This window comes from Oncorhynchus mykiss, chromosome 14, assembly GCF_057628025.1.
Source record: "Oncorhynchus mykiss isolate SJ-2025 chromosome 14, ASM5762802v1, whole genome shotgun sequence".
In the NCBI taxonomy this organism is placed as follows: domain Eukaryota; kingdom Metazoa; phylum Chordata; class Actinopteri; order Salmoniformes; family Salmonidae; genus Oncorhynchus; species Oncorhynchus mykiss.
The window spans coordinates 5,398,345-5,422,790 of NC_143035.1; the positions used below are offsets into that span (position 1 = coordinate 5,398,345).

General features: G+C 42.2%; 1 protein-coding gene across 1 annotated transcript in view; it reads right to left on the minus strand.

Moving 5' to 3' along the window:
• LOC149978253 (collagen alpha-1(XXV) chain-like) overlaps nt 1-24,446 on the minus strand; it is a 154,573-nt gene that overhangs the window by 34,748 nt on the left and 95,379 nt on the right. The window lies entirely within an intron of this gene.

Below are 24,446 nucleotides of genomic sequence, written 5' to 3' on the forward strand. Positions count from 1 at the left end.
ACACACACAGAGCTCTGAAGATCTCTAGGCTAGCTGTACAGACCCTCTCACTTAGCTGTATTTCAGGTGACGTCACATGTTAGTAGGTTGACAACATTCCTGGGGTCAGGGTGACGAGCTTCATCTGCCTCGAAAACATGCAAACACAAATCCTACCACACATGTCACCGCAGCACTCCCATCACTGAGAGAAACCAGGTTGGAGGTGTGTGTGTGTGTGTGTGTGTGTGTGTGTGTGTGTGTGTGTGTATGTGTGTGTGAAACAGCTTGCGTAACCCAGATACAGTACGCAGCACTACAGGAGATGAACCTTAGAATGTCTCAACTAAACCGAGTATGAACACTTTCATTCTCAGCGTAGGAGCATTGCCTATACTTCTGCCTATACCATACATGCATTTGATATGTCGCCCTGTAATGGATCTGACACCACATATGATATGCCCTTGTGGGTTATATACTGCACCTTTTATCCTGAATGTTGAGAAGTTACCATTCTGATAAAGGGCAGCGAGAAGAGAGAGGACCATTGATTTTGATAACGGGTCAGGTCCCTGGGTAGCAGACATCGGCTAGGGCTTAAGTTGTCATGGTAGTGAAAAAAAGCATGAAGCATGACGATGTCCCAGCCCACGTCACCTTGTTTCACTTATGGCTCTGTTTGGTATCTGTTTTCAGAGTGTGTGTGTGTGTTTGTGTAAGTGTGTGTATCTATGTGCACGAGTGTGTATGTGTGTAACATAATGTGAACCTATGTTTACTGGTAGGGGTAATAAGGTACTTGGCATGCCTGGCCTCTTCTGTACATGACACACACAAATAGAATGCTGATGCAGAGCAGACGAGGCATGGAACCAGAGGGGCAAAACAAACTAAAACTGTTTAAAGGAGATCCTACTAACCCCAGGTACAGATGTCCTATATAGAAGGCCCTTCCTGCCTTGCCCTCGCTCTCTCTCTCTCTCTCTCTCTCTCTCTCTCTCTCTCTCTCTCTCTCTCTCTCTCTCTCTCCCCCTCTCTCTCTCTCTCTCTCCCCCTCTCTCTCTCTCGCTCTCTCTCTCCATCTCGCAGGAGATCAGGAAGTGCAACTCAGTTTCATTTTGTGGGCAGTGTGCACAAAGCCTGTCTTCTCTTGAGAGCCAGGTCTGCCTACGGTGGCCTTTCTCTATAGCAAGGCTATGCTCACTGAGTCTGTACATAGTCAAAGCTTTGCTTAATTTTTGGGCAGTCACAGTGGTCAGGTATTCTGTCGCTGTGTACTCTCTGTTTAGTGCCAAAAAGCATTCGAGTTTGCTCTGTTTTTTTGTTAATTCTTTCCAATGTGTCAAGTAATTATCTTTTTGATTTCTCATGATTTGGTTGGGTCTTGTGTTGCTGTCCCCGGACCAGCTTGCTTAGGGGATTCTTCTCCAGGTTCACCTCTTTATAGGTGATGGCTTTATTAAGGAATGTTTGGGAACTGATTCCTTTCCGGTGGTTATAGTCTCTTTTCTGGATTTTGATCAGTAGTGGGTATCTGCCTAATTCTGCTCTGCATGCATTATTTGGTGTTTTATGTTGTACACAGAGGATATTTTTTGCAGAACTCTGCATGCAGAGTCTCAATTTGGTGTTTGTCCCATTTTGTGAATTCTTGGAGGGTGAGCGAACCTCAGACCTCACAACCATAACACGCAATGGGTTCTATAATTAATTCAAGTATTTTTAGCCAGATCCTAATTGGCATGTCAAATTTTTTGTTCCATTTCTCTCTCTCTCTATCTCTGTCTCTCTCTCTCTCTCTCTCTCTCTCTCTCTCTCTCTCTCTCTTTCTCTCTCTCCCGCTCTCTCTCTCTCTCTCTCTCTCTCTCTCTTTCTCAAACAGACACCACACTATTTTACAGGATGTAGAGGTAACACACACCAATCGACTCTCCGAGGACTCTCCCTGTGCTAGTACCGTAAGTCACACTCCAGCCAAACCACGTTCCCACCACCCAGATTTATATCAAAAACCCACCCAATAAATCCCATCCTCACACCTTGTTCCAATCCAATCCACCACCCCGTGGGAGTTATTGGATGGAGGATGGAGGAACTATTCGGTTGCAGAGCAAGGAGAGTTAGCGAGATTGAGGTTGCCTGGGTTGGTTTAGGCTTTGGGAAGAGAAGACGCTGTGGGATAATGGAGATAGAGAGTTAAAGAGCAGGATTGGCATGGCTGTGGCTGTGTGTCTTGGTGGAGGCTCGGGAAAGGTCCATGCCATTAGAGGGGAGGCAGATCAGAGACAGACAGCAGGGCTGGTTAATGGGCCAGGCAAAAAAAAGACTGACAGTTTTAAAGGGGGAAAGAGGCCTTTCAGCACGCATGTTTACATCGCTCCTCTGCTCGGGAATTAATGCCGAAACTTAACCCTTTGTGTTGTTTCTGTTTAAACCCTGTAACCACGCGGAATACTTGGGTCATAAATCGATGTTCACCCTAATACGGCAAGTTGCGAAGTGAAACCACGAGATCAGATTGGTTTTGACTCATGTCTGTACTAATATGGCAAAAGACAACAACAACTGTGACAATGTATTTTTGAGAGAGAAAAAGTGCTCCTTGAGCAAATGTATTTGTGTTTTCAGTGACCATGTGGAGAGGAAATATAGTTGACGTGTTTTCAACACTCCTTTGATTCTAAGCCAAACCCGTCTGTTTTGCCGCAAGGGTAGCGCATGCATCGGTCTTGTTGCTAAACAACCACCTGTCTAAACTAATGAGAGGGGTGGGAGGGAGGAGGGGACAAAGTGTTATTTACCAACCTGAGGCTGAGGTTGAGAGTTTCGAGAAAAGAGAGAGAGAAAAGGGGGCGAGAGAGAGGGTGAGTGTGGGGAGAGAAGAAAGAAAGAGAGAGGGGGCAAACAGGGTTGGATACACCAGTATTGTACAGGACCACAGTCTGCTCCTGTATGTTTGGGGAAGAGGGGTCTAACCTGTAAGCAACAGGCTGAATTTAGAGTAAACCAGGGAGGGGGGTAAACATTTTGTTTTGTTTGTCCAAACAACTTGTTTGGAAGTAAAAGGTCAGTGAGGATAGATTCTGCGTACAGCTCAAAGAGAGGTCAGGATGTTTCTAGAGAGCGGAGGTCATTCAGAGAAGTGGAATCTTAAGAGAGAATCTTAACACATTAAAACATCTTAGCAGAAACTGTCACTATAGACAAAGTGTCGGAGATTACTACGGCTGTATTAGAAGTTTCAGGGGCCTCATTCAGGTCAACTCTATTCTGTAAGTGAAGTAAACTCTGTACCGCAAGTATAGTTAAATCTATACTGTTAGTACAGTGAACTCCATAATGTAAGTACAGTAAACTCTATAGTGCAAGCACAATACCCAGAACTTTGAGACTACCCATGATTCCCAGGGGTTGTCAGGGACAACAGCTGCACTTTCTCCCCTCTCCTCATCCTCTGTCCAGCCTCACTGTTTGCAGAGATGACCCTCTCCCTGTCCTCCCTCCCTGCTCTTCCCACCTCCACCCATCCCTCCATCCCTTCGCTAGGTTGTCTGTAGAGTTGAAAGGCGAGAGCTGGGGATGATTAGGCTGTTTGTGTCCTAGAGGACAGGGGGGGAAGGAAGCTCCCCCACTGCTCCTCTGTGTCAACAGGCTGGCTCTCCACTGGGATTAACAGGCCATTGGGCGCCTGTCAGTCACACACACGTACAGCACATACAAAGACAGGGACATATGAATGCACACGCACGCGCACAAAGGCAAAACAAAGACACAACAAAGAGTGGACAAATGGTAATGCTGTGTGTGTGTGTGTGTGTGTGTGTGTGTGTGTGTGTGTGTGTGTGTGTGTGTGTGTGTGTGTGTGTGTGTGTGTGTGTGTGTGTGTGTGTGCATCTCTCTGGGTGTGTGAGAGAAAGATGGAGACAGACATGGTGCCCTACGTTCACCCCCCAGGGTCAGAAACCCAGTTAGTGTAGGAATCTTCTGGAACACAGTGAAGACCACAAAGAGGTTCTCCTCGAAGGAGCATTATCCATACTGCTAATGCAGCAAACCCAGACCATGGTGCTGCCTGCCTGGCTGCAGTTAACATACCTGTGGTTCGGTATGGTTTAATGATATCTGGTGTGTGTATGTAGTGTGCTTTTTGTCACGGTTGAATATGTCTACAGGGAGTGGTGCGGAGTGGAGTGGACACACAATGAAAAACACTTGAGCTGAGTGTTTTAACATAACTCAATCTAGTATAGGGGACATCTCATGTTACTGTACACTGGAATGTGTGCCTCTCCACTACTGAAAACGATTGTGCCCACACAGAGAGGATGCAACAACCTGACCTGTTGAACAAAATGGGATCTCGCTGGACCTCTAGTGGAAAGAGGATTACATAAAGCTCCCAAAAGACAGAGGGGGAGTTCTATGGACACCTGGACAGTCAACTGGGTCTGGGTGGTGGGCAAAGCATGCTAGTGGAGGAATGTGTGTGCCTGTGCCTGAGGCCATGAGCAGTACCCCTGTCCTGGACCATACTGTCCCGTGTGTGTGTGTGTGTGTGTGTGTGTGTGTGTGTGTGTGTGTGTGTGTGTGTGTGTGTGTGTGTGTTTGTGTGTGTGTGTGTGTGTGTGCGTGGGTGTGTTGGGGGTGTAGTGTTACACTCTACTGTCACAGGTCAGTGCTCTAGCCAGGGTTAATTATGACCCGCAGCTACAGTCTGACTCACAACCACATAAACAACACCACCTGTACATGGTTAGCTACAGTCAATCACTAGTGATAATATTATTCTACATGTATGTGGGATTGCGGAGTGTACTTTCATAGGCAGGGTTGAGTAGGTTACTTTCTAAATGTAATCCGTTACAGTTACCTGTCCAAAATTGTAATCAAGTAACGTAATTTTTGGATTACCCAAACTCATTAACGTAATCTGATTACATTCCTTTACTTTGAGATTACTTTCCGCTTAAGAGGCGCGAGAAGAAGACAAATATGTATGTTACCAATATTGAACCACATCTATTGCAGGATAAATCAATGTTAAAGTTTACATAGCTGGCCATATATGGATGTTACATTGTACTTTATGGGTTGGTTATGTAGACTTCTTCTAACCCAGCGCTTTCTACTACATATAATAATACTATTCAATTAGATTTTTTACATTAAAAACCAAAGGCTATCAGAATTCCAGTCACTGCAATAAATGTTATACCCCTTGATCTTCAAGAGTAGGACTTGGAAATATGGAAGTATAGATTAACCTAATTGTTTTACCTGAGCATGACCCCAGAACGAAGAATTTATTAGCCAGCCCTACTCTGTTGTTTATGATTTTGTTGTCATGGAGGACTGATTGGGCTCATTGATTCGAGTTGAAAAATAAATGCTGCGCTCACGTATCGCCGTAGACTACACCACTGATGTCATCCTTACCTCCAAGCGTTTATTCTAGTTGGATAATCTTTGGATGCAGACAGCAGTCGCACCATTGGAAGGCAGCTTGGACTGTAGTCCACAAAAGCCTATTCCTGCTCTTTTTTCCGCGATCCATCAAACACATTTAGTGTGTCATCATAGTGGTCTCTGACTTGTGGTCAGACTCACTCAGGTGGAACAAACTTAACATTTTGCCTTTTTTTAATGCTGATTTCAATGCCATTGAGAAAACAGTGTTAAAATATTTATTTGCTGGTAATGTAACAGATTACACTGACCGTTTCTTTTGTAATCCCTTACCTTACCCTTACATGTAATCCTTTACTCCCCAACCCTGTTCATAGGTAAGTTAAGGTAAGGTTTATTTTTCACCACTTCCAAATACATCTGTTCTCCTATCCAGCGACCGACCAGGACAGACCCTGCATTGCTTCAGAGGCAAACCAGCAGTGGGATGCAGTCTGATATGATGCTAGAAAGAATGTGCCAAACTTGCAAACCGGAAAAAGGGCATTGAAAACAAAGGTAGGTAGGGAAGATTGTGGGAAAGAGGGAGCCACTTTATTGAATCGCATTACCGTTGAAATTTGTTTACAGAAAACTATTATTTTTCTTGTTCTCGACTTCAGAAAAAGTAGCTCACTCAAAAGAGGATCGCACCATATAATGACACTATTACCCTATTACACTATTACTCTATTACACTATTACTCTATTACACCATTACTCTATTACACTATTACCCTATTACACTATTACTCTATTACACTATTACTCTATTACACCATTACTCTATTACACTATTACCCTATTACACTATTACTCTATTACACTATTATTCTATTACACTATTACCCAGTTACACTATTACTCTATTACACCATTACTCTATTACACTATTACCCAGTTACACTATTACTCTATTACACTATTATTCTATTACACTGTCACTCAGTTATACTATTACTCTATTACACTATTACCCAGTTGCACTATTACTCTATTACACTATTACTCAGTTACACTATTACTCTATTACACTATTATTATATTACACTATCACTCTATTACACTATTACTCTATTACACTATTACTCTATTACACTATTACTCTATTACACTACTATTCTATTACACTATTACTCTATTACACTATTACTCTATTACACTACTATTCTATTACACTATTACTCAGTTACACTATTACTCTATTACACTATTACTCTATTACACTATTATTCTATTACACTATTACTCAGTTACACTATTACTCTATTACACTATTACTCTATGACACTATTATTCTATTACACTATTACTCGATTACACTATTATTCTATTACACTATTAATTGATTACACTATTATTCTATTACACTATTACTCTATTACACTATTACACTATTACACTATTACTCTATTACACTATTACTCTATTACACTATTACACTATTACACTATTACTCTATTACACTATTACTCTATTACACTATTACACTATTACACTATTACTCTATTACACTATTACTCGATTACACTATTATTCTATTACACTATTAATTGATTACACTATTATTCTATTACACTATTATTCTATTACACTATCACTCTATTACACTATTACTCTATTACACTATTACTCTATTACACTATTACTCTATTACACTACTATTCTATTACACTATTACTCTATTACACGATTACACTATTATTCTATTACACTATTACTCTATTACACTATTACTCTATGACACTATTATTCTATTACACTATTACTCGATTACACGATTACACTATTACTCTATTACACTATTACTCTATTACACTATTACTCTATGACACTATTATTCTATTACACTATTACTCGATTACACTATTACTCTATTACACTATTACTCTATTACACTATTATTCTATTACACTATTACTCTATTACACTATTACTCTATTACACTATTACTCTATTACACTATTACTCTATTACACTATTATTCTATTACACTATTACTCTATTACACTATTACTCTATTACACTATTACTCTATTACACTATTACTCTATTACACTATTACCCAGTTACACTATTACTCTATTACACGATTACACTATTATTCTATTACACTATTACTCTATTACACTATTACTCTATTACACTATTATTCTATTACACTATTACTCGATTACACTATTACTCTATTACACTATTACTCTATTACACTATTACTCTATTACACTATTACTCTATTACACTATTACTCTATTACACTATTACTCTATTACACTATTACTCTATTACACTATTACCCAGTTACACTATTACTCTATTACACGATTACACTATTATTCTATTACACTATTACTCTATTACACTATTACTCTATTACACTATTATTCTATTACACTATTACTCGATTACACTATTATTCTATTACACTATTACTCTATTACACTATTACTCTATTACACTATTATTCTATTACACTATTACTCGATTACACTATTACTCTATTACACTATTACTCTATTACACTATTACTCTATTACACTATTATTCTATTACACTATTACTCGATTACACTATTACTCTATTACACTATTACTCTATTACACTATTACTCTATTACACTATTACTCTATTACACTATTACTCGATTACACTATTATTCTATTACACTATTACTCTATTACACTATTACTCTATTACACTATTATTCTATTACACTATTACTCGATTACACTATTACTCTATTACACTATTACTCTATTACACTATTACTCTATTACACTATTATTCTATTACACTATTACTCGATTACACTATTATTCTATTACACTATTACTCTATTACACTATTACTCTATTACACTATTACTCTATTACACTATTACTCTATTACACTATTATTCTATTACACTATTACTCTATTACACGATTACACTATTATTCTATTACACTATTACTCTATTACACTATTACTCTATGACACTATTACTCTATTACACTATTACTCTATTACACTATTACCCAGTTACACTATTACTCTATTACACTATTACTCTATGACACTATTACTCTATTACACTATTACTCTATGACACTATTACTCTATGACACTATTACTCCCCACCACAGTTTCAGTAAAAAGCTGAGGGGTGGGGCTGGAGAAATGCAACCTTTTTCATGTTTGACTATTTATATTTGGATTCAATTCATTAAGGCTCCTCCACTGATACAGTGGTTGTTTACATTGACTTTGTTTAAAAACATTGGAGTAAAACAGGTTTATATTTGGGATTCTGATGGGGTACGACAGTTGAACTAAGCTCATAAGGCATTTCAACGTTATATTCTTTATTCATTAAGAATCAACGGGTACATAATCATTATTTATAAGCCCAAAGATGTATGTAGCAATTAAGGATTACCCCTTTAACAGGAAGTGACCTTCATACAGCAGAACAATGTCGCCATTTGAAGGCAATCTAATTTATTCTGTCCACTGTTCTGCGAAAGTCCAGCAAAAATCGCTCCCTTGTCTCGCATTTTGGATGTGGTAACCCTAATTCCACATGTGGTAACATTGCTACTGCAACATCTTTTCAACGGCGAGGAGAGTACTGTAGTTCACAAGAGGTGATAAGCATGTGGGCAACATGTGAACTCAACATGTAATGTGAAAATATGGTTTCACGTGTGAAATTCAAGTTCAACATGTGAAAACAGCTATTTCACATGTGCTACCAGCTCATTTCACAGGCCTCCATGGTCAACCACGAGGCAGACGAGGTAAACAGTGTATGCGCTAAAGGTTTATCAACAAACAACATGACTAATAGGATCCAGCTCTGGGACCTGGAATGCCATCCACCCCTCAGCTCTCTCATCTTCTTCTACCACTTTCTCTACTTTACTAGGAATTTCCTTACTATACTATATTTTCCTTTCTTTTCCTTTCCTTCTCTTGTTCTGTTCCTTCCTTGCTCTCGTCCTAAAGTCCTCCATCCGCCACTACTCGTTTACCTCGCTCGTCTTCCTCCTCCTCTCCCCCCCACTTCCCTTCTTTCACCCCTCCACATCCTCCCCCCCTCCTCTTCTCTAAATCACTCCATGTTTATTTGGTGACTTAGTGATGCCGTGAGTCTCTCATGGCTTCCACCCATTCATCCGCCTGGTTCGTGTTGGGCTAACACAGGTCTCTTCAGTCCCACACCCTATAACACAGGGCCTTACTCTGCTATACATACTCTACACGTCCACATTTTATTTGAGGAATAGAAGTAGCATCATTAAACCTGCATAAACCTCCGAAACATGGATATGTTTATTTGAGAGAGGTGAAGGACTAATGGGCCAGTCATGCCTGTCCCTTTACTTTAAGCCCTATCTAGGACCACCATGACAGATGTCCTTTCTCTTTTAGAGTTCATAGCCTTTTTTTTTTTATCCCATCCTCTCTCACCAGACTCACACCCAACCCAACACTTGACCGGCCATTCTCCTCTGACCGTTCACTAAATCACTCACCACGACATATACAGACTCCCTCTCGTTCTCACGCGACCTGAACATGGTGTGCCACCCAAGGCCCTAAACATACACTCACATCTGATCCCTTCTCTCATTCAGAAAACTCTATTTCCTATCTTGTTCTGTGGTAGCAGAACTGTGGTAGAACTGTGGTTCTGTGGTCGCAATGCTAGAGAAATGACAGTGGTGATCAGCGTAAGTGACGTTGATAGGAACAGGAGTAGCCCCATAGAAAAAGAAGATCTAGAACAGCCTTAGTACCTCTAACCATGTCAATGCCCATTCTAGTGGTTCTATGGCAATTATATTTCAATGGTGCTCACTGACCCTTTCCCTCAGTAATGTGGACAGAGAAACAACCATGACATCATACAGATGACGCTCACTCCATTGAGATCACTTTGGCTTTTTGACTTAAGAGGCTAAAGGGGTGTAGTAATAGACTCCTAAAGTGTGTCCAGTAGTTAATGACTCAGCTATAACAACAGCCATTACATCTAACCACTGCCAGGGGTTTTAATGCACCTCTGGATCTTTCAAAGAACAAATTGACTGAAAAAAAGAGAAAGGGTATCTAAAGGTTTCTGACATGTCCTGAAATGACACAGAACTGAATGGACCACAAGCGCGCACACACGCACACACACACACACACACATTCCGTTATATCGGTGAACGTACACCCACTGGAGAACAAATGGGATGAGGTCCGTTCGACACTAACCTATCCTGCTGGAATTCTATGCATCGCCATGAACGGCAGCGTGGGGTACGCTCAAGGGGGAGGTGTGCGTCTCTTGGTAAAACAACAGCTGGTGTGCGATTTCTAGTATTAAGGAAGTCTCGAGGTATTGCTCGCCTGAGTTAGAATACCTCATGATAAGCTGCAGACCATACTATCTACCTAGAGAGTTTTCATCTATATTTTTCGTAGCTGTCTATTTACCACCACAAACCGATGCTGGCACTAAGACCAAACTCAACGAGCTGTATAGGGCCAAAGGAAACAAGTAACCTGTCTAAATTACGTTCACCCTGTAGCACTCACATCTGTAGCAATGGAATGCATTGAAAGGCATGGCTTACATCAACACCATCATCCAATACAGCCTGGATCCAATCCAATTCGCATACAGCCCCAACAGATTCACAGATGACGCCTCGTGCCCATCAGGAGGCTGAAAAGATTTCGCACGGGCCCTCGGATTCTCAAAAAGTTCTACAGCTGCGCCCTTGAGATTATCTCGACTGGCTCATCACCGCAAGGCATATGGACGAGCACATCATTGGTGCCAAGCTCCCTGCCATCAAGGATCTCTTTTCAAGGCGGTGTCAGAGGAAGGCCCTAAAAATGTTCAAAGACTCCAGCCACCCAAGTCATGGACTGTTCTCTCTGCTACCGCACGGCAAGCGGTACTGATGCACCAAGTCTGGAACCAACAGGACCCTGAACAGTTTCTAACCCCAAGCCATAAGACTGCAAAATAGTTACTTAAATGGCTAACCAAATAGCTACCCGCACTATCTGCATTGACCCTTTTTGCACAAAGTTTTTTGACTCATCACATACGCTGCTGCTACAGTTTATCATCTGTCACCTTATTCCTAGTTTTGTTAGGTTACAGCCTTATTCCTAGTTTTGTTAGGTTACAGCCTTATTCCTAGTTTTGTTAGGTTACAGCCTTATTCCTAGTTTTGTTAGGTTACAGCCTTATTCCTAGTTTTGTTAGGTTACAGCCTTATTCCTAGTTTTGTTAGGTTACAGCCTTATTCCTAGTTTTGTTAGGTTACAGCCTTATTTCTAGTTTTGTTAGGTTACAGCCCTATTCCTAGTTTTGTTAGGTTACAGCCTTATTCCTAGTTTTGTTAGGTTACAGCCTTATTCCTAGTTTTGTTAGGTTACAGCCTTATTCTAAAATGTATTCAATTGTCCCCCCCATCAATAGAACCCAGAAACTTACCTTACGGGGGGGGGGGGGGGGGGGGACGACGACGACAATTGAATACATTTTAGAATAAGGCTGTAACCTAACAAAACTAGGAATAAGGCTGTAACCTAACACAGTACCCCATAATGACAACGCAAATACAGGTTTTTAGAAATGTTTGCTAATTTATAAAAAATACAAAATAAAAGTACTTTGTTGAAGAACCTTTGGCTGTGATTACAGCCTCAAGTCTTCTTGGGTATGACGCTACAAGCTCGGCACACCTGTATTTGGGGAGTTTGTCCCATTCTTCTCTGCAGATCCTCTCAAGCTCTGTCAGGTTGGATGGGGAGCGTCGCTGCACAGCTATTTTCAGGTATCTCCAGTTGTTCGATCGAGTTCAGGTCCGGGCTCTGGCTGGGCCACTCAAGGACATTCAGAGACTTGTCCCAAAGCCACTCCTGCATTGTTTTGGCTGTGTGCTTAGGGTCATTGTCCTGTTGAAAGGTGAACCTTCTCCCCAGTCCGAGGACCTGAGCGCTCTGGAGCAGGTTTTCATCAAGGATCTCTATGTACTTTGCAACGTTCATCTTTGCCTTGATCCTGAATGTTCCTGGGGACCTTCAATGCTGCAGAAATTGGTTGGTACCCTTCCCCAGATCTGTGCCTTGTCACAATCCTAAACCTGTTGTTTACGAAGCTTGTGACAAATAAAATGTCATTTGATTTGACACACACACTTTAAGCCTCTGGTACTGTTGTGGGGGATCGTAAGGTACGTTTCTGGGTTCGTTCTATGGAACGAAACACAAGTGCCTCTAGTCTACTCTAAGGTACTCTGAGGAAACTAAAACACACAACACCACATTAAATGAGTTCCATGTTGTTGATTGAACTTCTCCACTCTGGAATACCTTGTGGCGGTGACTTAGTTAGAGACTGCTTCCAGGAAACACTGCAGAACCAAGCCAAACCCCAATTACTGTGTCCCTCCCCGTCCCTGTCACTGTCCCAACCCCCCCGCCCCTTCTCCCTCTCCCTAAACGTACGGGAACCTTCACCTTACCTCATTCTCCTTTTCACCCCTCTTTCTCCCTCTCTGTCATGTCTCTTGCTTGTTTCTCTTCCCCTTCTCTTTCTCTCCTCATCCTCTATTCCTCTCCTCCACTCATCCCCTCATCCTGTGTCTCTGAGGCTAGCTGACAGTAAGGGACAGTGTGTACCCTATCCCTGTGAAAGAGAGAGAGATAGAGAGAGAGAGAGAGAGAGAGAGAGAGAGAGAGAGAGAGAGAGAGAGAGAGAGAGAGAGAGAGAGAGAGAGAGAGAGAGAGAGAGAGAGAGAGAGAGAGAGAGAGAGAGAGAGAGAGAGATGTGTCCCACCCTCCCCCCCCACCAGTGTGTGTGCATGTCAGTACTAAATGTAAGACTGATATGAAACTGCTTGGACTCAGAAATTCTGTCTTGTTATGGCCCAAAAGGGAAATGCCTTTCCTTCTGAGAGAATGGAGAATATGTCCTAATTCACTCCACATAGAGGCCTGTGCTCTGCTCTGTGTGGAACTCTAGTGGACATCTTCCTGGCATTAGAATATCTTTTACAGCCGGATTCTACTGGGCATTATGCCAGTCTGGCTGGTACTATAACATCTTTACTGTGGGCTTTGGTTCTACTCGCCTCGCTCCTTTTCTATGTGTTCTGACAAGGAGCAAATCACAATCCCTGAAATGATTTATCCTGTGCTGGTACAAAAAAAAAAGGAAAAGGAGAGAGGGCAAGAAGAAAAGTGTCTACCCGAAGCCAACATTTTTATGGGCATGTCTTTTAGCTGGCCTACCTCTCTCATATCTTTTGTCTGGTCATGTTTGAATGGTCATGTTTGAAGCTGCATGGCGCAGCTTTGAAGTTCCCTCGTCCCACAACTAAAATACATCTGATACGCACAGCTTCTTCATCTTTAAAACATGTGTAAAAGCAGCCATGTGTTGTTCTTCTTGGACAGAAAGCAAGGTTGTTTACTTTCTATTCCTGTGGCACTGGTAAATAGACTGGTGGAGAAAATGACGAGTGACGCTGACAGTCAAGTAAACAGGGGATGAGAAATAGAGGGGAATGGAGAGAGAGAAAGAGAGGTGAAGGGATACAACAGAAAGTGACGGTAACAATGAGGTAATGGGAAGGGAAGACTGAGAAGACAGAGAGAGAGCGGTTGAGGGCGAAATCTGATCAGTGGCCCAGAGCAAAATCCAGACACACATCTGACATCCATTTGTTGGCTGTCCATATTTGTATTATATCGGAGAAAGTGTTGAGTGAATGTAACAATGCAGTTAACAGTGAGGTAAACAGGGGGTGTAATGGGGCAGCCAGAGCGTGACCCCCAACCAAGGTCCATTTCCACAAAGAATCTCAGAGTAGAAGTGCTGTTCTAGGATCTGTCCATGTAATATTTCCCTTTATGATCTAAAAGGCTAAACTGATCCTGGATCAGCACCCCTAGTCTGAGAGTCTTTGAGGATATGGGTCTCTTTGTTTGGAGCGACTCTGCAACTGCCTGTCTGTATCATCCAGCTAGAACACAACTGTGTACAACCAGAAAATAGAGCTCAGATGGGAGTCCGGTTAGATTACACTGCACGGCCACTGACCAGAGAGAGGTAATGATTGAAGGAGAGAGAGAGAGAGAGAGAGTGAGAGAGAAAGAGTGGGAGGGAGGGTGAGGGTGAGAGAGAAAGAAAGAGTTAAATGGAGAGAGGCAGATGGGGAGAGAGAAAGAGAAAGAGAGAGAGAGAACGAGAGAGATAAAACAGAGAAAGAGAGAGAGGGGGTGATAGTGAAAGAGAAAGAAAGAGAGACAGAAAGAGAGAGAGGGTAAGTAGGAGATACGCTAGGTTTCCATCTAATTGGTGACAGATTTTAATGCAAACATTCTAAAATCCATTTTCTCACTAGAGATGTGCTTCCGTCAAACGGACTTGTTGCGGATAAAAGGCTGTGTGTGATGTACCGAATGAAAAAAATACAAAAATAAATGGGTTTCCATCACATTTTCATCTCTACCAATGGTTTTATCACAAAAACTGTTGTGTGTCAAGCTTGCATGTCGAACAAACAAATTGTATGTCAACATTTCGGAAATTGTACCGATGTTTTCCTGGTCATGCACAGGAATTTTGGAAAACAGAGAGAGTGGTGATACTCAGGCAATCGATCATGTAGACAGATGTTGGAATTACTTGGCTCAGTCTGCCCACTTTCGAACACATGGACTGTGTTAACCTCAATTTAGCCTTTTAGATCAAATGAATAAGATGATATTGACAGATTGTGACCTGATCCTAGATCAACACTTCAACTCGGAGACACTTTTTTGTCCGTGAACGTCCTCATCCTAACCTGTGCCATTGTGCCCCAAAACGGATCAGAGTGGATCTGACTGTCACCTGATTGTCCTCACCTGCCTTCAGTCTAAAGCTCTGAGGGTGTTTGTGAGTGTGTGTGTGTGTGTGTGTGTGTGTGTGTGTGTGTGTGTGTGTGTGTGTGTGTGTGTGTGTGTGTGTGTGTGTGTGTGTGTGTGTGTGTGTGTGTGTGTGTGTGTGTGTGCGTGTGTGTGTGTGCGTGTGCGTGTGTGTGATGACTGGACAATTATCTGCACAGATCCAGTTTGGCATATTTGACAGAATGGAAGTGATGTCACGATCATTTCTTTTGGTGTTGTTGGTGGGACTGGAAGTACTCTATTTTTCTGTTCAAGTCTGCCAAAGTGTTTACTGTAAACTAGTGCAAAACGTGCACCACTGCAAATCCTTGGTTGATCTTGCTGCCTGTCATATACTAGAAGCTCTAAAACACCCAGAATAGACACATCATACTGCATGTTGAAACATGGACAGCCAAACAAAGATGAAGAGATAGTTGGACCAAAGTGAACATGGCAAGACAACAAACCCCTGAATAGCTGAGGTTGGGAGAAACAAAAACCACTGGAAGAGAGACGAACAGATGAATTAGAACTCTGCTGGTTGCAGAAATGAAAAACGGGGACTCTTTGTTTAGCGAAGAAGACTATAATACCATAATGAGACTCTCGCTGGATTCCAAGAATCCTAGTTGTGAATGTCCTCCTTTGATCTGGTGTTTTATAAGGTCAAGTTTCCCCTGTAGAGCAGCAGTTTGGATGGCTGTGGTGACATTTAGTAGCTTAGTAGTTTACGGCCCAGCTAATGGGGACTCGGAACACAACACTGACAAGTGGATTCAATGGAGGAACAACGTGGAAGATCAATGAATCCACTCAATAGAAGAACAACAGTGAAGACTTATGAGGGGCTTAAATATGATAGGGTGTTGTGTAAAAGGGATACAGGGAACAGATTCCAACCTCCATCCATCCTTCTCTTCATGACAAAGCACAGCAATGCCTTTCTGGTGTTTTGTATTTCTCTCTCTCTCTCTCTCTCTCTCTCTCTCTCTCTCTCTCTTATATGACAAAGACCAGATGTGATGTTGACAGGAGGGCTGCTGTCCGGCTAAGTGATTAGAGTGGCCAGGATTAAAGCCTTTATTGGAGGAAACACGGGATGGAGGGAGAGAGGGAGGGAGGAGGAGGATGAGAGAGGAGAGCACTGATCTCAGCCTCTGCTCCAGAAAACACTAGGGCAAAACAAGTCATACACAATTGTCACATTTGGAGTCTGTAGTAGGAGTAACAACAAGAGTGAGGTCTAGGGATATGCACACACACACACACACACACACACACACACACACACACACACACACACACACACACACACACACACACACACACACACACACACACACACACACACTTACTTCTTGAACATATCAGGTAAAGGTAAAAATGACATAGCTGATATGATGAATCAGTCAGTAGAATCCAACAGCGTATCACAACACTTTCACAGAAGTTGACACAGAGGAAGTTGACACAGAGGAAGTTGACACAGAGGAAGTTGACACAGAGGAAGTTGACACAGAGGACTTCCTCGAACTACCTTGGCCAATCAGCATCACTCCAGCACAACAAAAGGACCATAAATAGCCAGTTTTCTCCAAATGTGTCTGTCCTTCATTCTGTCTTTCCCTTTGAACAGCCTGCCTGTATGACTGTCAGTGACTGCGATTGATTGGGATGGCAGGTCGTCTTGGAGTTAGAGCATTGGGCCAGTAACCAAAAGGTTGCTAGTTTGAAAACATGAGCTGACAAGGTGAAAAATCTGTTGATGACAAGGCTTGAGCAAGGCTCTTAAAAAATGTCACTGCACATATCCGGTGTGTGTGACAATAAAACATTTGTCTTTTTATTCTCTCTGTCCATCCATTCGGCACGACCTGGACCGACATAATAACTTAGTCAAGGAGAAACAAGTGAAGAGTGAACTGATAAGAGAAGAAGAGACAAATTGAACAAGGGATGATGAGAGAAGTGTGAGCCAGTGAAAAATAAAAATAGACAGAATAAATGAGAACATTATGAGGGGATGGGTTGGAAGGATGGGAGGTATTTCCGGAGGGGCATGTCCAAGGTCAAAGGTGAGGGAATGTCCGGTCAGGGTCAAACGTACTCTCACACACACACACACACACACACACACACACACACACACACACACACACACACACACACACACACACACACACACACACACACACACACACACACACACACACACACACACACACACGGACAGAACAAACATTGACCTTTGTGGTCAAACAGGACTTCCTGATAAAGACACAGGAGATATGGACAGGCAGAGGTTAACATACTCAGTGTCAAAGATCAGGGGTCAAATGACCTCACCTGCCATCTGTTCAGTTCCAGTGAGTGGAAGAAAAATGGTCCTACGCCCACAGGACCAGCAGACACAAAGGAGGGCAAAGGTGATGGGAAGAGGTGCACAGGGCCAGTCGTGTGTGTTTGTAGAGTTGTTTGTGTGCAAGAGTTTGTGTGTTTTCATGCGTATGTGCGAGCATGTAAGAATACGTGCAAAAAATAAGGTGTGTGTTTCTGTGTGTCTGAGAGTGAGTGGATTTCAATATTTCCTTGTGGCTTAGTGTGCGTGAGTAGGAAAACCAACCCTCATCACCATAGCGTGACCATCGTCAGTACATCTACAGTATGTATGCACGACTACACATGCATGTACAGCAAAGACACACAGATTCCCTGAGCTAGTTCTGAGTAGGTAGGCTCTGTTCCAGCAGATGCTCGGAGAGTGTCCAAGTTGTTAAACAGACAGACAAGCCAACCTGCTGCACCACAGAGCCCATACAGACATCTGCAGGTCCTTTCACGGCTCACTGAGAGGCCAGGGATGAGCTACGTGTCTGAGGCTGGATGGGGAGCTCTCTCTGCGGGCTGGTCCAGGACGGATGAGCCCTTCTATGGAGCTCTGGACGTACGAGGACAGGGAGGTCCCAGCACGAGAACCACTCACCTAGAACTGGTGGAGGTCGAGTGGGGGGAATTGAGCACCAGGTTTCCTTGTGTGAGTATGTGTGTGTGTGTGTGCGTGTGTGTGTGTGTGTGTGTGTGTGTGTGTGTGTGTGTGTGTGTGTGTGTGTGTGTGTGAATGCATGTACTGTATGTGCATGTACACCGCCATGCCATATTCAGGGCACATGACTGAACACCTAACACCAAGCTTCCGTGTGAGAGACATGATCACACACTCCTCCACTCCACCTCTCCTTTGTCATTCCCTCATACCCCATCCCAGCTGGCCATGTTAAGGTATGAGGGAATGAAAGCTAACTATTACAACATTGCAGTCTACTTGCTCAATTCAATTATTTTACACAGCATCTCAAGAGATGATGATGTGTATTTGACTGGCGTCACTGAATGGGAAAGGTCAATACTAGCAATACTCTGTCTACTTCAAACAACATGGTGTCAGTGTTCTTTACAGGCAAGCATCAGTCATGCACAGACCTGTGAGAATCCGATACAGAGCTGTCTCTCTGGTCTATGGCTCACACCTCAATCAGCATTAACAACATACAACACCCAAACACAGGCTCGACCTAAACGGACAGCTGGACATCTCAACGAAATGGAGCGATGCTCTATGGATACTTTTGAGTAGAACACAGTAACTCTTTACTAACATAGCAGAGAGATGATAGTCTGTTATTACATTGTCCTGTGCAACACGATGTCAGTCTTAATTTACTATTCTATTCTAAATTAAACAGCTCCAACAATCAGAGACCGCAGAGCACATATGTGGTTTCTACTACAACAACAGAAAGACATAAATTAATAATTTTCTCTGGAATGTTTCTGTTGGGTTGCCAACAACATGGGGAGAGAAGGAGACAAAGAGAGAGAGACAAAGAGAGAAATAAAGAAAAAGAAAGAGAGGCCAGAAATAGAGACAAAGAATGAGAGAGAGAGAGAGAGATAGATAGATAGATAGATAGATAGATAGATAGATAGATAGATAGATATAGAGATAAAGAGTGTGAGAGAGAGAGCAAGAGAGAGCAAGAGAAAGCAAGAGAGAGAGAGAGAGAGAGAGCTAGAGAGAGACAGATAAAGAGAGAGAGATCAAGAGAGAGAGAGAGAGAGAGAGAGATAGAGATAGAGAGATAGAGATAGAGAGATAAAGAATAAAGAGATACTTTTTTGTGATGGGGGGGTTATGTAGTAGAAATGAAACAGTTACAGAGCGTCCTGGGGACACAATCGATCCCTGAGGATCTTCAGGAGAGTTAAAAAATGTCAGAGAAACATGTCTAGAGACGTTTGCGGTAGGCACAGTGTGTCAAGGCAGAATAAACCTCGCACCATAAGATAATCATTAGTTATTAAGCTGTAACATCCAGGACTGGATGTCCTCAGTGAATCTGGCTTGAGAAACACAGAGGGGACATGGTGGAGCTAGCCCACTACAGCAGTTACTAAATTCAGCCAAACGAGAAAGAATCCTCTTTTACTTAATGGAAAACAGCATGTCATTGTTTACGGTTGATCCTCTCTCTTTCCTCATCATAAGCTAGCCATTAGCTGCTCCTCATTTCTGCCTAATGATGACTGCTGACCCAGAGAGATGAAAACCCAAACACACGTATTAATGGGGGTGATTTACATCTCCTGAACAGACCGTATCCCTACACACAGCCAGGACATCTCGGCTGAAGCTTGCTGGTTGTTGAATCAGATTTTATTCAGGGATTTTGCACAAATGGAGATGGCCATTGATTAACAAAAAATGCTGTTAGTTCAGATTCAAACTTAAACCAGGAAAAACAAAAGAGGGAACAACAAAACATTTGTCTCTCCTCTCTCTCTCTCTCTCTCTCTCTCTCTCTCTCTCTCTCTCTCTCTCTTACTATTACATTTTGTATTACCATTATGAGGTAGTCCCTGGACCTTGCAGCCAATCACAGTCAGTGTAGAGTAGAGTGGAGGGGACAGGCCATTATGTAAGAGTAAATGTATCAAAGCAACCCACCCAACAAATAAGTCCCCTGGAAAGGCGATCCGATTCCCTCTTTATGGTCCCTCGTCATTTTCTATGGAAACGCGTGACAGCTAATTACGATCCTCCCCCAGAGGTACGCGGCTGTGCAAACACCAGGGGGGATTACTTTGACTGTGACACAAGTTAATCCGGGCCTGGTGCGGGTTAACTACCTATGGGGGTCTGAACCAGAGACTAAACCAGCCCCCCCCCCCCCCCTCAAGTTACAGCTAAATCATTCTGTAACTGTGTGAGTGACAGACATTCCTTTGTACTGTATCGACAGGTCCTGAACATTGTGCCTTTCTGAACAATAAAATAATCATTTGTAAGGCTCTTTTCACTACACAGAATAATGCAAAGAATAAAAACCAAATAGATGTTGTTGTTTTTTTACACAACTAGCAGGGCAACAGACACAAAGAACACAGCTGTCTCTACAAGGGACAAGGACACCAAAAAGTTATCCTAAAGAGAAAGGTATTTTCGGCCCGTTTTAAAAACATGCTCCAGTAAATCTATTTCCGAGAGAGACGTCAACCCCAACCACCTCCAACACACCCTCACGGTGTAGTGTTACCCAGGCATGACAGCCCCCTCAGCCACACACACCCACACCTCAGATCAGCTATCCTCCTCTCTCCATGGTAGGTAGATCAGGCTGAGCAAACCTGAGGCTCAGACATTTGTACAAATGTGGCGTTTGGACAATTTGTACTTCTTCTTGCAGCTGTTTTAGTTCATTTTCTGAGTTGTGTACGTGTTCAAGGACCCTGATGAGCTGTCTGAAAAGAGAAAAACACATGTCTGAGCAGTGTTTACCTGGCTAAGTTTCTCTGGCACACCCAGGGCGGAGGAAGAGAGAGTTGGCTCTGAGTAGACGAGAGAGTGGTCTCCGGACAGAGCAAAACACACCTCATCAGCTGCAGTTTTTCCTAGTCAGCTCACTTCAGGAAAGAAAACTCCTGGACCTTATATTGAATGTTATAGCCGATAACTAGAGCCTGGAGTTTTTCCTGCTCAGGAAAGGTTCACACGGCGATGTGTTGTATTGGAAAGGTTCACACGGCGATGTGATGTATTGGTTTTGACCCCAAGACTGAAGTTTTTATTGTAGCACTTTCCTGCAGTCAAATGACCTAGTGACCTCGTGGGTGGAATGTTATTTACATTTTTCATAATTTCATTAAAAAAAACTTTTTTTTTTTTTAAAGCCAATACAAATGGTGTGTTTCTATTTGAAACAGTTTTGTTATATTTCAGTCTTCTGTGATGCATATAAAGTGTAATATTGGGATGCAAACTCAAAATGTAATACATTTAAACTCTGTCTGACATGTAACAGGTGTCTTCTTGTATGTGAAGTGTATACTTTTGTTTCAAAGTAGATTTGTTGAAGACTACCAAGAAACCGATTTAGCCCACTGCAGTAAAAAGTTAAGCCAAAAAGTGAATTTCTTTGCCATGTTGTCTTGCCGAATTACCTAAAGGCCTTGTTGCAAACATAAAGGATGATATGAAATAGTTTTTGAACAAGCTTACCTTTTTCACTTTGCCATATAAAGCCAGAAATGTGGAGTGCATGCAATGTTGTGAAAGAGGCAACATGTTATGGGTACGCTTGTCACCGGCAGGGACGGGGGAGTTTGTCAGGATCAAAATAAATATGAAAGGAGCAAACACCCAGGTCAAAAGTTAAGAGGAAAACCTGCCTCGGTCATCTGAATATCTAACCCTTGGGATAGAGTTGAATCTTTCAGCGGGACAATTAGAATGGCTTTCCAAGAGGCGTTGAGGGTTCAGTCCAGTCTCAGTCCTGACTTTAACTCTGACGACATGGTTTGAATATGGCATAACTTGAGCAATTTTGACAAAAACAATGTATATACACTATGTTTCCAAAAGAGTTGTGCAGAGTTGGTAGAATCTTATTAAAAATGATTTACAGCTGTAATTACTGCCAAAGGTACATCCATCAAGTGTTAACTCTGGTTTGAGAAGACATACGCAATCAAGACATCTTATTTTATTTTTGTATTAATTTAGAACATTTTCTATACTTGTTATTTCACTTTGAAAATGTGGAGCAGGTTGTGTAGATCTGTACCAAGAAAATTCTATTGAACCCTGTTTAGATTTAGAACTGTGCAAGGGGTGTGTAGACTTTCAGTGTTGCATTGTTGGGAAACACTCCTACCATAACATTAGTGGTTTTCACATGTTTGGTTTGGGGGTATCCCCCTCCTCATCACTAGATTTAGTGTTTTATTAATAGCTATTAGCCACGTTAATGATTTCAAAGCAGCCAGCTGTGAGTCATCCCCTTCCAACACAAACAAACCAGAAGGAGAAGTGAGAGGGGAGCCGAGCCAGCAATCAGTGACATCATCACTACCCAGGGTCCCATCTGGCCTGGCGCTGTTTTAGTAGGGGCTGATTAATGTAGGCCTGGCAGAGAGGACGGAGGTGGTTTGGGTTGCATCTCTCTCTCTCTCGTTCTCTCTCTCTCTCGCTTGTTCTTTCTTTCTGTTATTCTTTCTCGCTCTGTTGTTTTTTTCTCTTGTTCTTTCTTCCAATTTGGCTTTCTCAATTGCCTTATTGTTCTCTGTTCTGTTGCGCTCTTTGTTTCTCTGACTCTGTTTCAATATCCCTCTTTCTCGCTCTTTCTCTCGCTCTCTTTCTAAATTAGAGACGATAGACAGGATCGTTGCAGGTCACAGCAGTCACAGGTGGTCAGCACATTGATTGGAAAAAGTGAAAATTACATCTCACGATGACACAAAGCATATACGCACATACACCCACTCACGCATACACTCAATGATAAACACTTGAAACTTGATATGTTCCAGTAAAGAACAGTGTGTGCAATAGCCACACACGCAACAGCTAAACCTAATATATCAGACATTTTGTTCAAGGCTGAGTGTAATATGCAGTATTACTTTCAATAGGAAGGTGTCACGCCCTGGTCTTAGTATTTTGTGTTTTCTTTATTATTTTGGTCAGGCCAGGGTGTGACATGGGTTATTTATGTGGTGTGTTTTGTCTAGGTTTTTTTTGTAGGTTGTGGGATTGTGGTTAGTGGGGTTGTCTAGAAAAGTCTATGGTTGCCTGGAGTGGTTCTCAGTCAGAGGCAGGTGTTTATCGTTGTCTCTGATTGGGAACCATATTTAGGCAGCCATATTCTTTGAGTGTTTCGTGGGTGATTGTTCCTGTCTCTGTGTTTGTTTGCACCAGATAGGGCTATTTTAGGTTTTTCACGGTACGTTTATTGTTTTGTATTGTATCGTCATTATCTTTATTAAAGATGTATGAAGATAACCACACTGCATTTTGGTCCGATCCCTGCTACACCTCCTCTTCAGAGGAAGAAGAAAACCTTAACAGAAGGGACCCCTTTGGAACTAGGCGGCCATGTCTATCGGCGCCATCTTATAGGTGTTCTTATAGGGTCCACAGATATGGCAAAAGGCAGAGCCTGGAGGCTATTGATTGCCACGGTTACCGCCGGTGTTAGACCAACGAGGTCCAGGGAGCCCTAATCTAAGATGAATGGGCCCTTCCCACTGTTCATTTATTAATTTTTTTATTTTTATTTCACCTTTATTTAAACAGGTAGGTCAGTTGAGAACAAGTTCTCATTTACAACTGCGACCTGGCCAAGATAATGCAAAGCAGTGTGACAAAAACAACAACACAGAGTTACACATGGAATAAACAAGCGTACAGTCAATAGAAAAATCTGTATACAGTGAGAGCAAATGAAGTAAGGAGGTAAGGTAATAAATAGGCCAATAGTGGCAAAGTAATTACAATTGAGCAATTAACACTGGAGTGATATATGTGCAGATGAGGATGTGCAAGTAGAAATACTGGTGTGCAAAAGATTAGAAAAACAAAATAAATATGGGGATGAGATAGGTAGTTGGTTGGATGGGCTATTTACAGATGGGCTGTGTACAGCTGCAGCGATCGGTAAGCTGCTCTGACAGCTGACGCTTAAAGTTAGTGAGGGAGAAATAAGTCTCCAACTTCAGTGATTTTTGCAATTTGTTCCAGTCATTGGCAACTGGAA